This window comes from Calliopsis andreniformis, unplaced genomic scaffold (genome assembly GCF_051401765.1).
Source record: "Calliopsis andreniformis isolate RMS-2024a unplaced genomic scaffold, iyCalAndr_principal scaffold0008, whole genome shotgun sequence".
In the NCBI taxonomy this organism is placed as follows: domain Eukaryota; kingdom Metazoa; phylum Arthropoda; class Insecta; order Hymenoptera; family Andrenidae; genus Calliopsis; species Calliopsis andreniformis.
In genome coordinates this window covers 13,111,387-13,123,164 of record NW_027480426.1, presented here as the reverse complement: position 1 = coordinate 13,123,164, position 11,778 = coordinate 13,111,387, and positions in this window count along the sequence as shown.

Here is an 11,778-nt window from a genome sequence, read left to right as displayed (position 1 = left end):
GTTGACTTCTAAGGCCCTAACTGTTTGATCTGGTGGAGTAACGCCCTAGAGTGAAGCCTAGGTTGCCTGGAACGTAGAAATGACCATCACTTTCACACGGGTTGCAATTATTCCTGTTATAGGATGGAAAGGCTGTTGTATTTATATCGTATTTTATGCTTCAGGCGTTGACTTCTGAGGCCGTAGCTATTCGATGTGGTGGAAGAACGCCATAGAGTGAAGCCTACGTTGCCCGGAACGTAGAAATTTCCATATCTTTCACACTGTTTGCAATTATTCATTTTATTCGGTGGCAAAACTGTTGCATTGATATTGTATTTTATGCTTCTGGCGTTGACTTCTAAGGACCTAACTATTCGACCTGGTGGAGCAACGCCCTAGAGTGAAGCGTAGGTTGCTCGGAATGTAGAAATAACCATAACTTTCACACTAGTTGCAATTATTCGTTTTTTACGATGGAAAAGCTGTTGTATTTATATTGTATTTTATGCCTCTGGCGTTGACTTCTAAGGCCCTAGCTATTCGATCTAGTGGAGCAACGCCCTAGGGTGAAGCCTAGGTTGCCCGGAACGTAGGAATAACCATTACTTTCACACTGTTTGCAATTATTCCTTTTATACGATGGAAAAGCTGTTGTATTTATATCGTATTTTATGCTTCTGGCGTTGACTTCTTAGGCCCTAACTATTCGATCTGGTGAAGCAATGCCCTAGAGTGAAGCCTAGGTTGCTCGGAATGTAGAAATAACCATAACTATCACACTGGTTGCTATTATTCGATTTTACGATGGAAAAACTGTTATATTTATATTGTATTTATGCTTCTGGCGTTGACTTCTGAGGCCGTTGCTATTCGATGTGGTGGAAGAACGCCATACAGTGAAGCCTAGGTTGCCCGGAACGTAGAAATGACCATAACTTTCACACTGGTTGCAATTATTTGTTTTATACGATGGAAAAGCTGTTGTATTTATATCGTATTTTATGCTTCGGGCGTTGACTTCTAAGGCCCTAACTGTTTGATCTGGTGGAGCAACGCCCTAGAGTGAAGCCTAGGTTGCCCGGAACGTAGAAATGACCATAACTTTCACACTGGTTGCTATTACTCGTTTTATACGATGGAAAAGCCGTTATATTTATATTGTATTTTATGCTTGTGGCGTTGACTTCTGAGGCCGTAGCTATTCGATGTGGTGGAAGAACGCCATAGAGTGAAGCCTAGGTTGCCCGGAACGTAGAAATTTCCATATCTTTCACACTGTTTGCTATTATTCATTTTATTCGGTGGCAAAACTGTTGCATTTATATTGTATTTTATGCTTCTGGCGTTGACTTCTAAGGACCTAACTATTCGACCTGGTGGAGCAACGCCCTAGAGTGAAGCGTAGGTTGCTCGGAATGTAGAAATAACCATAACTTTCACACTAGTTGCAATTATTTGTTTTTTACGATGGAAAAGCTGTTGTATTTACATTGTATTTTATGCCTCTGGCGTTTACTTCTAAGGCCCTAACTGTTTGATCTGGTGGAGCATCGCCGTAGAGTGAAGCCTAGGTTGCCCGGAACGTAGAAATGACCATAACTTTCACACTGGTTACAATTATTTGTTTTATACGATGGAAAAGCTGTTGTATTTATATCGTATTTTATGCTTCTGGCGTTGACTTCTTAGGCCCTAACTATTCCATCTGGTGGAACAACGCCCTAGGGTAAAGCCCAGGTTGCGCGGAACGTAGAAATGACCATAACTTTCACACTGGTAGCAATTATTCATTTTATACGATGGAAAAACTGTTTTATTTATTTTGTATTATAAGCTTCGGTCGTTGACTTCTAAGGCCCTAACTATTCGATCTGGTGGAGCAACGCCCTAGAGTGAAGCCTAGGTTGCCCGGAACGTAGAAATGACCATCACTTTCACACTGGTTGCAATTATTCGTTTCATACGATGGGAAAACTGTTGCATCTTTATCGTATTTTATGCTCCTGGCGTTGACTTCTTAGGCCCTAACTATTCGATCTTGTGGAACAACGCCCTAGAGTGAAGCCTAGGTTGCCTCGAACGTAGAAATGACCATCACTTTCACACCGGTTGCAATTATTTCTGTTATAGAATGGAAAGACTGTTGTATTTTTATTGTATTTTATACTTCAGGCGTTGACTTCTGAGGCCGTAGCTATTCGATGTGGTGGAGGAACGCCATACAGTGAAGCCTAGGTTGCGCGGAACGTAGAAATGACCATAAGTGTCTTACTGGTTGCAATTATTCGGTTTATACGATGGAAATACTGTTGTATTTATATTGTATTTTATGCTTCTGGCGTTCACTTCTTAGGCCCTAACTATTCGATCTGGTGGAACAACACCCTAGGGTGAAGCCTAGGTTGCCCGGAACGTAGAAATGACCATAGCTTTTACACTGGTAGCAATTATTCGTTTTATACAATGGAAAAACCGTTCTATTTATTTTGTATTTTATGCTTCTGGCGTTGACTTCTTAGGCTTTAACTATTCGATCTGGTGGAACAACGCCGTAGAGTGAAGCCTAGGTTGCCCGGAACGTAGAAATGACCATTACTTTCACACTGCTTGCAATTATTCGTTTTATACGATGGAAAAACTGTTGCATCTTTATCGCATTTTCTGCTTCTGGCGTTGACTTCTTAGGCCGTAACTATCCGATCTGGTGGAGCAACGCCCTGGAGTGAAACCTGGGTTGCCCGTAACGTAGAAATGACCACTACTATCACACTGGTTGCAAATTATTCCTGCTATACGATGGAGAAACTGTTGTATTTTTATTGCATTTTATGCTTCTGGCGTTCACTTCTTAGGCCCTAACTATTCGATCTGGTGGAACAACGCCCTAGGGAGAAGCCTAGGTTGCCCGGAACGTAGAAATGACCATAGCTTTTACACTCGTAGCAATTATTCGTTTTATACAATGGAAAAACCGTTCGATTTATTTTGTATTTTATGCTTCGGGCGTTGACTTCTAAGGCCCTAACTATTCAATCTGTTGGAGCAAAGCCCTAGGGTGAAGCCTAGGTTGCTCGGAAAGTAGAAATGACCATAACTTTCACACGGGTTGCAATTATTCCTGTTATAGGATGGAAAGACTGTTGTATTTTTATTGTATTTTATACTTCAGGCGTTGACTTCTGAGGCCGTAGCTATTCGTTGTGGTGGAAGAACGCCATACAGTGAAGCCTAGGTTGCCCGGACCGTAGAAATGACCATAACTTTTACACTGGTAGCAATTATTCGTTTTATACAATGGAAAAACCGTTGTATTTTAATTGCATTTTTTGCTTCGGGCATTGACTTCTAAGGCCCTAACTATGCAATCTGTTGGAGCAACGCCCTAGGGGGAAGCCTAGGTTGCTCGGAACGTTGAAATGACCATAACCTTCACACTGGTTGCAATTATTCGTTTTATACGATGGAAAAGCTGTTGTATTTATATCGTATTTTATGCTTCTGGCGTTGACTTCTTAGGCCCTAACTATTCCATCTGGTGGAACAACGCCCTAGGGGAAGTCTAGGTTGCCCGGAAAGTAGAAATGACCATAACTTTCACGCTGGTAGCAATTATTCGTTTTATACAATGGAAAAACTGCTGTATTTATATTGTATTTTATGCTTCTGGCGTTGACTTCTTAGGCCCTAACTATTCGATCTGGTGGAGCAATGCCTCAGAGTTAAGTCTAGGATGCCCGAAACGCCGAAATGATCATTACTTTCACGCATGTTGCAATTATTCCTGTTATACGATCAAAAGACCGTTGTATTTTTATTGTATTTTATGCTTCAGGCGTAGGCTTCTAAGGCCGTAGCTATTCGATCTGGTGGAGCAACACCCTGGAGTGAAGCCTGGGTAACCCGGAACGTGGAAATGACCAGAACTCTCACACTGGTTGCAATTATTCGTTTTATACGATGTAAAAGCTGTTGTATTTATATCGTATTTTATGCTTCTGGCGTTGACTTCTTAGGCCCTAACTATGCGACCTGGTGGAGCAACGCCCTAGAGTGAAACCTAGGTTGGCCGGAACGTAGAAATGACCATTACATTCACACTGGTTGCTATTATTCCTGTTATACGATGGAAAAACTGTTGTATTTTTATTGAATTCTATGCTTCTGGCGTTTAATTCTAACTCGCTAGCTATTTGATCTGGTGGAGCAACGACCTAGAGTGATGCCTAGGTTGCCCGGAACGTAGAAATGACAATTACTTTCACACTGTTTGGTATTATTCATTTTGTACGATGTAAAAGCTGTTGTATTTATATTGTATTTTATGCCTCTGGCGTTGACTTCTAAGGCCGTAGCTATTGGATATGGTGGAGCACCGCCCTAGAGTGAAGCCTAGGTTGCCCGGAATATAGAAATGACCATAACTTTCACACTGTTTGCAATTATTCCTTTTATACGATGGAAAAGCGGTTGTATTTATATTGCATTTTATGCTCCTGGCGTTGACTTCTTAGGCCCTAACTATTCGATCTGGTGGAGCAAAGCCTCAGAGTTAAGTCTAGGATGCCCGAAACGCCGAAATGATCATTATTTTCACGCTTATTGCAATTATTCCTGTAATACGATGATACGACTGTTGTATTTTTATTGTATCTTATGTTCCTGGCGTTGACTTCTAAGGCCCTAACTATTCGATCTGCTGGAGCAACACCCTGGAGTGAAGCCTAGGTTGCCCGGAACGTGGAAATGACCAGAACTCTCACACTGGTTGCAATTATTCGTTTTATACGATGTAAAATCTGTTGTATTTATATCGTATTTTATGCTTCTGGCGTTGACTTCTTAGGCCCTAACTATTCGACCTGGTGGAGCAACGCCCTAGAGTGAAACCTAGGTTGCCCGGAACGTAGAAATGACCATTACATTCACACTGGTTGCAATTATTCCTGTTATACGATGGAAAAACTGTTGTATTTTTATTGTATTCTATGCTTCTGGCGTTTAATTCTATGTCGCTAGCTATTTGATCTGGTGGATCAACCACCTAGAGTGATGCCTAGGTTGCCCGGAACGTAGGAATAACCATTACTTTCACAGTGTTTGCAATTAATCCTTTTATACGATGGAAAAGCTGTTGTATTTATATCGTATTTTATGCTTCTGGCGTTGACTTCTTAGGCCCTAACTATTCGATCTGGTGAAGCAACGCCCTAGAGTGAAGCCTAGGTTGCTCGGTATGTAGAAATAACCATAACTATCACACTGCTTGCTATTATTCGTTTTATACGATGGAAAAACTGTTATATTTATATTGTATTTATGCTTCTGGCGTTGACTTCTGAGGCCGTCGCTATTCGATGTGGTGGAAGAACGCCATACAGTGAAGCCTAGGTTGCCCGGAACGTAGAAATGACCATAACTTTCACAGTGGTTGCAATTATTTGTTTTATACGATGGAAAAGCTGTTGTATTTATATCGTATTTTATGCTTCGGGCGTTGACTTCTAAGGCCCTAACTGTTTGATCTGGTGGAGCAACGCCCTAGAGTGAAGCCTGGGTTGCCCGAAACGTAGAAATGACCATAACTTTCACACTGGTTGCTATTACTCGTTTTATACGATGGAAAAGCCGTTATATTTATATTGTATTTTATGCTTCTGACGTTGACTTCTGAGGCCGTTGCTATTCGATGTGGTGGAAGAACGCCATAGAGTGAAGCCTAGGTTGCCCGGAACGTAGAAATTTCCATATCTTTCACACTGTTTGCAATTATTCATTTTATTCGGTGGCAAAACTGTTGCATTTATATTGTATTTTATGCTTCTGGCGTTGACTTCTAAGGACCTAACTATTCGACCTGGTGGAGCAACGCCCTAGAGTGAAGCGTAGGTTGCTCGGAATGTAGAAATAACCATAACTTTCACACTAGTTGCAATTATTCGTTTTTTACGATGGAAAAGCTGTTGTATTTACATTGTATTTTATGCCTCTGGCGTTTACTTCTAAGGCCCTAACTGTTTGATCTGGTGGAGCATCGCCGTAGAGTGAAGCCTAGGTTGCCCGGAACGTAGAAATGACCATAACTTTCACACTGGTTACAATTATTTGTTTTATACGATGGAAAAGCTGTTGTATTTATATCGTATTTTATGCTTCTGGCGTTGACTTCTTAGGCCCTAACTATTCCATCTGGTGGAACAACGCCCTAGGGTAAAGCCCAGGTTGCGCGGAACGTAGAAATGACCATAACTTTCACACTGGTAGCAATTATTCATTTTATACGATGGAAAAACTGTTTTATTTATTTTGTATTATAAGCTTCGGTCGTTGACTTCTAAGGCCCTAACTATTCGATCTGGTGGAGCAACGCCCTAGAGTGAAGCCTAGGTTGCCCGGAACGTAGAAATGACCATCACTTTCACACTGGTTGCAATTATTCGTTTCATACGATGGGAAAACTGTTGCATCTTTATCGTATTTTATGCTCCTGGCGTTGACTTCTTAGGCCCTAACTATTCGATCTTGTGGAACAACGCCCTAGAGTGAAGCCTAGGTTGCCTCGAACGTAGAAATGACCATCACTTTCACACCGGTTGCAATTATTTCTGTTATAGAATGGAAAGACTGTTGTATTTTTATTGTATTTTATACTTCAGGCGTTGACTTCTGAGGCCGTAGCTATTCGATGTGGTGGAGGAACGCCATACAGTGAAGCCTAGGTTGCGCGGAACGTAGAAATGACCATAAGTGTCTTACTGGTTGCAATTATTCGGTTTATACGATGGAAATACTGTTGTATTTATATTGTATTTTATGCTTCTGGCGTTCACTTCTTAGGCCCTAACTATTCGATCTGGTGGAACAACACCCTAGGGTGAAGCCTAGGTTGCCCGGAACGTAGAAATGACCATAGCTTTTACACTGGTAGCAATTATTCGTTTTATACAATGGAAAAACCGTTCTATTTATTTTGTATTTTATGCTTCTGGCGTTGACTTCTTAGGCTTTAACTATTCGATCTGGTGGAACAACGCCGTAGAGTGAAGCCTAGGTTGCCCGGAACGTAGAAATGACCATTACTTTCACACTGCTTGCAATTATTCGTTTTATACGATGGAAAAACTGTTGCATCTTTATCGTATTTTCTGCTTCTGGCGTTGACTTCTTAGGCCGTAACTATCCGATCTGGTGGAGCAACGCCCTGGAGTGAAACCTGGGTTGCCCGTAACGTAGAAATGACCACTACTATCACACTGGTTGCAAATTATTCCTGCTATACGATGGAGAAACTGTTGTATTTTTATTGCATTTTATGCTTCTGGCGTTCACTTCTTAGGCCCTAACTATTCGATCTGGTGGAACAACGCCCTAGGGAGAAGCCTAGGTTGCCCGGAACGTAGAAATGACCATAGCTTTTACACTCGTAGCAATTATTCGTTTTATACAATGGAAAAACCGTTCGATTTATTTTGTATTTTATGCTTCGGGCGTTGACTTCTAAGGCCCTAACTATTCAATCTGTTGGAGCAAAGCCCTAGGGTGAAGCCTAGGTTGCTCGGAAAGTAGAAATGACCATAACTTTCACACGGGTTGCAATTATTCCTGTTATAGGATGGAAAGACTGTTGTATTTTTATTGTATTTTATACTTCAGGCGTTGACTTCTGAGGCCGTAGCTATTCGTTGTGGTGGAAGAACGCCATACAGTGAAGCCTAGGTTGCCCGGACCGTAGAAATGACCATAACTTTTACACTGGTAGCAATTATTCGTTTTATACAATGGAAAAACCGTTGTATTTTAATTGCATTTTTTGCTTCGGGCATTGACTTCTAAGGCCCTAACTATGCAATCTGTTGGAGCAACGCCCTAGGGGGAAGCCTAGGTTGCTCGGAACGTTGAAATGACCATAACCTTCACACTGGTTGCAATTATTCGTTTTATACGATGGAAAAGCTGTTGTATTTATATCGTATTTTATGCTTCTGGCGTTGACTTCTTAGGCCCTAACTATTCCATCTGGTGGAACAACGCCCTAGGGGAAGTCTAGGTTGCCCGGAAAGTAGAAATGACCATAACTTTCACGCTGGTAGCAATTATTCGTTTTATACAATGGAAAAACTGCTGTATTTATATTGTATTTTATGCTTCTGGCGTTGACTTCTTAGGCCCTAACTATTCGATCTGGTGGAGCAATGCCTCAGAGTTAAGTCTAGGATGCCCGAAACGCCGAAATGATCATTACTTTCACGCATGTTGCAATTATTCCTGTTATACGATCAAAAGACCGTTGTATTTTTATTGTATTTTATGCTTCAGGCGTAGGCTTCTAAGGCCGTAGCTATTCGATCTGGTGGAGCAACACCCTGGAGTGAAGCCTGGGTAACCCGGAACGTGGAAATGACCAGAACTCTCACACTGGTTGCAATTATTCGTTTTATACGATGTAAAAGCTGTTGTATTTATATCGTATTTTATGCTTCTGGCGTTGACTTCTTAGGCCCTAACTATGCGACCTGGTGGAGCAACGCCCTAGAGTGAAACCTAGGTTGGCCGGAACGTAGAAATGACCATTACATTCACACTGGTTGCTATTATTCCTGTTATACGATGGAAAAACTGTTGTATTTTTATTGAATTCTATGCTTCTGGCGTTTAATTCTAACTCGCTAGCTATTTGATCTGGTGGAGCAACGACCTAGAGTGATGCCTAGGTTGCCCGGAACGTAGAAGTGACAATTACTTTCACACTGTTTGGTATTATTCATTTTGTACGATGTAAAAGCTGTTGTATTTATATTGTATTTTATGCCTCTGGCGTTGACTTCTAAGGCCGTAGCTATTGGATATGGTGGAGCACCGCCCTAGAGTGAAGCCTAGGTTGCCCGGAATATAGAAATGACCATAACTTTCACACTGTTTGCAATTATTCCTTTTATACGATGGAAAAGCGGTTGTATTTATATTGCATTTTATGCTCCTGGCGTTGACTTCTTAGGCCCTAACTATTCGATCTGGTGGAGCAAAGCCTCAGAGTTAAGTCTAGGATGCCCGAAACGCCGAAATGATCATTATTTTCACGCTTATTGCAATTATTCCTGTAATACGATGATACGACTGTTGTATTTTTATTGTATCTTATGTTCCTGGCGTTGACTTCTAAGGCCCTAACTATTCGATCTGCTGGAGCAACACCCTGGAGTGAAGCCTAGGTTGCCCGGAACGTGGAAATGACCAGAACTCTCACACTGGTTGCAATTATTCGTTTTATACGATGTAAAATCTGTTGTATTTATATCGTATTTTATGCTTCTGGCGTTGACTTCTTAGGCCCTAACTATTCGACCTGGTGGAGCAACGCCCTAGAGTGAAACCTAGGTTGCCCGGAACGTAGAAATGACCATTACATTCACACTGGTTGCAATTATTCCTGTTATACGATGGAAAAACTGTTGTATTTTTATTGTATTCTATGCTTCTGGCGTTTAATTCTAAGTCGCTAGCTATTTGATCTGGTGGATCAACCACCTAGAGTGATGCCTAGGTTGCCCGGAACGTAGGAATAACCATTACTTTCACAGTGTTTGCAATTAATCCTTTTATACGATGGAAAAGCTGTTGTATTTATATCGTATTTTATGCTTCTGGCGTTGACTTCTTAGGCCCTAACTATTCGATCTGGTGAAGCAACGCCCTAGAGTGAAGCCTAGGTTGCTCGGTATGTAGAAATAACCATAACTATCACACTGCTTGCTATTATTCGTTTTATACGATGGAAAAACTGTTATATTTATATTGTATTTATGCTTCTGGCGTTGACTTCTGAGGCCGTCGCTATTCGATGTGGTGGAAGAACGCCATACAGTGAAGCCTAGGTTGCCCGGAACGTAGAAATGACCATAACTTTCACAGTGGTTGCAATTATTTGTTTTATACGATGGAAAAGCTGTTGTATTTATATCGTATTTTATGCTTCGGGCGTTGACTTCTAAGGCCCTAACTGTTTGATCTGGTGGAGCAACGCCCTAGAGTGAAGCCTGGGTTGCCCGGAACGTAGAAATGACCATAACTTTCACACTGGTTGCTATTACTCGTTTTATACGATGGAAAAGCCGTTATATTTATATTGTATTTTATGCTTCTGACGTTGACTTCTGAGGCCGTTGCTATTCGATGTGGTGGAAGAACGCCATAGAGTGAAGCCTAGGTTGCCCGGAACGTAGAAATTTCCATATCTTTCACACTGTTTGCAATTATTCATTTTATTCGGTGGCAAAACTGTTGCATTTATATTGTATTTTATGCTTCTGGCGTTGACTTCTAAGGACCTAACTATTCGACCTGGTGGAGCAACGCCCTAGAGTGAAGCGTAGGTTGCTCGGAATGTAGAAATAACCATAACTTTCACACTAGTTGCAATTATTCGTTTTTTACGATGGAAAAGCTGTTGTATTTACATTGTATTTTATGCCTCTGGCGTTTACTTCTAAGGCCCTAACTGTTTGATCTGGTGGAGCATCGCCGTAGAGTGAAGCCTAGGTTGCCCGGAACGTAGAAATGACCATAACTTTCACACTGGTTACAATTATTTGTTTTATACGATGGAAAAGCTGTTGTATTTATATCGTATTTTATGCTTCTGGCGTTGACTTCTTAGGCCCTAACTATTCCATCTGGTGGAACAACGCCCTAGGGTAAAGCCCAGGTTGCGCGGAACGTAGAAATGACCATAACTTTCACACTGGTAGCAATTATTCATTTTATACGATGGAAAAACTGTTTTATTTATTTTGTATTATAAGCTTCGGTCGTTGACTTCTAAGGCCCTAACTATTCGATCTGGTGGAGCAACGCCCTAGAGTGAAGCCTAGGTTGCCCGGAACGTAGAAATGACCATCACTTTCACACTGGTTGCAATTATTCGTTTCATACGATGGGAAAACTGTTGCATCTTTATCGTATTTTATGCTCCTGGCGTTGACTTCTTAGGCCCTAACTATTCGATCTTGTGGAACAACGCCCTAGAGTGAAGCCTAGGTTGCCTCGAACGTAGAAATGACCATCACTTTCACACCGGTTGCAATTATTTCTGTTATAGAATGGAAAGACTGTTGTATTTTTATTGTATTTTATACTTCAGGCGTTGACTTCTGAGGCCGTAGCTATTCGATGTGGTGGAGGAACGCCATACAGTGAAGCCTAGGTTGCGCGGAACGTAGAAATGACCATAAGTGTCTTACTGGTTGCAATTATTCGGTTTATACGATGGAAATACTGTTGTATTTATATTGTATTTTATGCTTCTGGCGTTCACTTCTTAGGCCCTAACTATTCGATCTGGTGGAACAACACCCTAGGGTGAAGCCTAGGTTGCCCGGAACGTAGAAATGACCATAGCTTTTACACTGGTAGCAATTATTCGTTTTATACAATGGAAAAACCGTTCTATTTATTTTGTATTTTATGCTTCTGGCGTTGACTTCTTAGGCTTTAACTATTCGATCTGGTGGAACAACGCCGTAGAGTGAAGCCTAGGTTGCCCGGAACGTAGAAATGACCATTACTTTCACACTGCTTGCAATTATTCGTTTTATACGATGGAAAAACTGTTGCATCTTTATCGTATTTTCTGCTTCTGGCGTTGACTTCTTAGGCCGTAACTATCCGATCTGGTGGAGCAACGCCCTGGAGTGAAACCTGGGTTGCCCGTAACGTAGAAATGACCACTACTATCACACTGGTTGCAAATTATTCCTGCTATACGATGGAGAAACTGTTGTATTTTTATTGCATTTTATGCTT